This window comes from Cryptomeria japonica, chromosome 8 (assembly GCF_030272615.1).
Source record: "Cryptomeria japonica chromosome 8, Sugi_1.0, whole genome shotgun sequence".
In the NCBI taxonomy this organism is placed as follows: domain Eukaryota; kingdom Viridiplantae; phylum Streptophyta; class Pinopsida; order Cupressales; family Cupressaceae; genus Cryptomeria; species Cryptomeria japonica.
Genome location: NC_081412.1, coordinates 280,417,875 through 280,423,167, shown reverse-complemented (window position 1 = coordinate 280,423,167; position 5,293 = coordinate 280,417,875).

Here is a 5,293-nt window from a genome sequence, read left to right as displayed (position 1 = left end):
TTGAGGGTTAATCATTTTGCCAAATCACTTGGAGTTGTGATCCAAGCTTCCTCTATTTTGAACTGTTTTGATATTAGGGCCTTGATCTTAGCCTCATCAAAATACTTGATCCCAAATAGACTCATTCACCTCTAAACCAAAAACCCAATAACACTTCCAACATCATTAAATATTTAATAAACTTTTCAAAAGATCTTTTTGTTATTTATGGGAATTTTTTAACAATTACATAATTCTCATATAGACTGGAATAGAACAATAAACATATGTAAAAGATTTGTCCACAACAACATCTACTACTGAAAGTTTGCACCATTACATGCACCTGCAAATTCATATTTTAACATAAACACAATACAGGACAATAATAATTTGAAATAAATGTCCACCACACATCCGATCTCCTTCAAGATAAGCATTAAAATATGAAGTACACAACCTATCTTCCCTACAATGAGGAAAATACAAATTATCTAACACCGGAAGATGCAATCAACTTCACTCCAATGGCTTCCTGAAAACCAAAGCAGAATCTATCTAGCCATAGTTGGAAATTTTTTATACCTTTTAAAATAATGTCTCCCATTACCAACGACTAATTGATCAATGTCAGCTAGTGTTCGCCTCCACTTCCACCGAATCATACTCCATCACCACTTCCAGCCTAAGCTACAAAACCGGTTGGTTTCACACCAATGATCTTCCCCGCCATGATTAAACCCACAGGTTCGCTACAGAGGCAGGACGAATGAGAGGCAGGATTTTGTAAAGAGGCGGGATTTATGAAATGACTTGGTCTTTTTTTTTTTTTAAGTAATGCACGTGGTTGTCAGAATTTTGACGAACGCGGGCACTTTTTCTTTAAAAAACCCAAATGTCATTGCTAATTCCTTCTCCGTCGAAACCAAATGTTGCATTATCGTTGGAATTCTGACGAAATCGGGCATTTTTTCAAAAAAAAAATTAAGTTTGATCACAATATACCTTCTTCGTCGGAAACCTCTGTCGGAATTTTAGGCTAAATGTATTAGTGATTCAAATTCATTCTTTGATCCTTGAGATATTGCGTCCACCTCCCTAGACTTGATCTCAGAATCCTTACCCATGACTATCTTGGGTAATTCCGAAGGAATTGTATCTCTATCAATGTGAAGATTATGATTTTGGACATAAACCGAAGCCCGAATGTCTCTCCCCGAAGGACCTTCATACGTCAGATAGAGAGGGTTCTGGACGGTTGGAATATCTTTAACTACCCAGTTTTGCTTGGGACTCCTAACCAAATTACTCCTCTCCCTTCTAACAAACATTTTACATTCAATGGTAAAATGAAACTTACTCCCACATCTATGACAAGGAGTAATTTCCTTCTCGATCTCAATATGTTGTCTCAATTTGCCTTCCGAAGTAAGAAGATAAATAAAATATGAAATACTTTTTACCGCCGCTATCCTCAATCTGGCATACGAGTATAGGTCCTCCTCTATAATCTTTTCATCAATTTCAATTAATGTGCCCAGCGAACGCCCAATCTTTTTCAAACTGTTATCTCCCCAATATTCAATTGACAAATTATATAATCTAATCCAAACCAGGCTATCATAAACCACCAAAGGAAGGGGATCAAAATTAGACTTCCAGGGTTGAATGTATAACGGGTAGTCTTCCATGAACCAGTTTTCTTGGTGCAACACTCTATTTCTTTTAGAGCCTTCTGCAAATACTATCACAAAAAAGGCTCTGGGTAAAAACTTCACCACCAAACCCATAGCCCAATGTTTAGCAATCCACTCTTTTATGCAGGATCTTGATTTCTTTGGTCCCACAATTCTGCAGATGACCGCATGCTCCACCCATAACGCTCGATCTTCCTCCGTTTCACTGGAAAGATCAATCTCAAAATCTTCTTCTTGAACAACAATCCCCATAGATTCCTTACCAACATCCACAAAATTGCCATTGGAGTATAACTGTTTTTGCATAGGGGGTTTTTGGTGTTCTCTGCATTTTTTCAATATTAGTACTTTAATTATTAGAATGTTTTTATTTTAAACATTATATTACTATTTTATAATTTTTATGATTATATTAATAATGTTTTATATTATATTATGTTATTATTCTATTGTTTTAATGTTGTTATGTTATCAAAATTTAATACTATTAAATTATGTGAGAATAATGCTATTTATAAATTACTTAAAAAGTAAAAGATTTGTTACCTTGTAATGGTAACTACCAAGATTTTCACAATTAATTAATAATCAATTAATTTGTATCAAAATATTTTCACCTACATGAAGTTCAGATTTATTATAAAAAAAAAATATTTAGATACAGATTGTAAATAATTGAAAAGAAAATTAAACCATACTAAATATTATTTTAATGACCTAAAAATTTGCCTAAAAAAAATCATGTAGAAAGTGGATCCGGGAAATCCGGTAATAAGATGCAAATTATTTGAGCCAATTAGATTGAAGAAAAACATTTTTTGTAATTTGAAAACTTAAAAATCATTCATCTTAACTATTAATTTTTTTTTTAAAAACATCGTAAGAAAAAATTCATAGATATAATTGGTGAAAAAACAATTAAATAATAATGAGTTAATGAAAATTGAGTGCAACTGATTGCAATAGCACTAGCCTAATGACAAGTACTAATAAGAGAAGTATCTAAAATTTTATTTTTGTAATAAGAATGCTTGTTTAAAAGGCTTTATGAAAGTGAAATCATAAGGTGGTAGTTATATAATTTAGAAATAAAAATAGTCAATGTGAGTAGAATTATAATTGTAATTTTGAATTATATATAGTGTAGGTTAAAATTATATGTATTGTAATTTGATTCTAATTTTTGAGAAATGAGGTTGAATATTAGAAATAGTAAGATATGATATATTGTAATATTATCTAATTCTATTTTACTTAAAAGTGATAGAGTATTAAACCACATGAGGATAACACTAACCTAAGTAAAATAATAATTTTAATGCTATAATACAAGATATACTTTAAGATATAAAAGACAAAATATAAAAGATAACCCTAACCCTCATAGTAACCCTAATTTAATGGTAACCATAATTCTAATTTAACAAGATTAATTCTTAAGGTTGTTTCAAGTCTAACCATAACTATAAACTCTAATTTACTTGCAATTGTAAAAAATAATGTTATTAAAAAATTAAAAAATAAGCATCAAAACAAAGTAAATTCATAGACATAATTGGTAGAAAAACAATTGAATAATAACGAGTTAATGAAAATTGGGTGTAACTGATTGCAATACTACTAGCCTAACGACAAGTACTAATAAGAGATAAAAAAAATATTTTATATGAATTGAAAGTTTTTACATAAAATATTTGTACAATAAAAATGTATGTGTCCTAAATAATCATTATAAAATACATCACATCAATTATTAAGTTCAATAATCTTCCTTTTACAACATGCCACAACCAATCTATTCAATAGTGATTTAAATTTGAATAGCCTTCGTAATTCCTCAACATTTACCTAGTAATAGATTTAAAATGTAAGTTGGATTTATGTGGCCCTAAAATAATATTTTTTTAATAATTAAATAGACTATAAACTACAATCATGACATTATGTTGGATCATTTATTAAATTTACCATTCTAATTATATTATATTTATTTAATGTGTAATTATGCCATCAGACATAGCATGAATATATTGAAAATAAAACTTGAAGTAAATATTGTTTTGGTTAAGGTAAGTTGATTTGATGAGACCATATACCCAATATAAAAGATTGAACTAACTCAAGATCAATACAACAATTTCCTAGATAGGATAAAACCAAAACAAAAGAAGCCAAGTTACCAAACAAAAACAAAAACAAGAAGTCATAAAACAGAACCCAATGATCCAACCTAAATAATGCAAGGCCATTATCTAACCAGGCTCATACCCTTAATTATATTGTGTGATTGGGATACAAATTTGGGAAGTGCCTTTGAATGTTTTCTTATGAAATGATGTCATCTAAATTCTCAAACTAGGAAAAAAGGGGGGATGCCCCCTTTGAGGAACCATCCATGGGTGTAACATTTAATAGAGGAACATCTACCAATAGATGTCAATCATTGAAAAATTACCTCAGGATCAACTAATCTATATAAGCTTTTCTACTATCCTCCTCACTTACATTTGAATTGGATCTTTGAAATGTAGTATGGACATCCTTTGAACCATATGTTAGAATGGTTTTTATTGGAAATTCAAGTTTCAATTTATTGATAGGCACATATGTCAAATGGAGACATAAATAATGAAAGTAAACCATTTGACAAAGTGCCTTATAATGTTCAACTATAAAGCAAGAACGTGAATTGTTCAAAAAAGAGCTTAAAAAGAGTGTTTACTTCAAACTATGCACACAAATTATTTGACAAAATTCCTTATACATCTCTACCTACAAGTTATGCATTCGAATCTATAGATTATACATGTTTAAAAATGTCTACCTATAGAATATATACAACTAAAATTTATCATGAAATTTTTTTTAAAAAAGTGGTTTGATGGAATGATTGTAGAATAATGGAATTGTTAAAGAATTTTGATAACTTTTGAATAACAATTGTGTCAACATAAACATGAGATATTTAAAAGGGGGGTCAATATTGTGAAAGGCATTCTAGGAGTAGGGAAAACTTTAAGAAACCCCCCCTTCGAACAAGGTGTAAAAACCTGGCGAAAGGTGTATAATTGCCGAGGAAAATATTAATTTTACTAGCGAAATTTTGTGGTTTACGGAGAAAAAATAATAATCTCCATTGGCAAATCATTCGTGGTCACTCAAAGTTTGTGAAAAATCTTGGCGAATTGTAATGTTTTTAAAACCAAAAAAAATATTTGCATGGGTGAATTGTAATGTTTTTATAACCAGAAAAAATATTTGCATTGGCGATTTCAACCTATTTTCAAACCATAAAAAAAATATTGGCGATTTCAAACTATTTTCAAACCATAGAAAAAATATATTGGTGATTTCAACCTATTTTCAAACCATAAAAAAAAATATTGGCGATTTCAACCTTTTTCCAAAACGTAAAAAAAATATATTGGCACCTCAGCAAACCCCATCAAGTCATTAAAACACGTGGCACACAGTCATCAACCCTCTGCCCAAAAGACTGCCCATTAGAAAATCTCACGACCTAGTGACAAGCCCTTACGACTCTATCTCTAGCTCACAAGCTGAAAATGCGAAGCCTTCATAATCTCGAGAGCTAGCGACTGAGGGCAACTAAACCG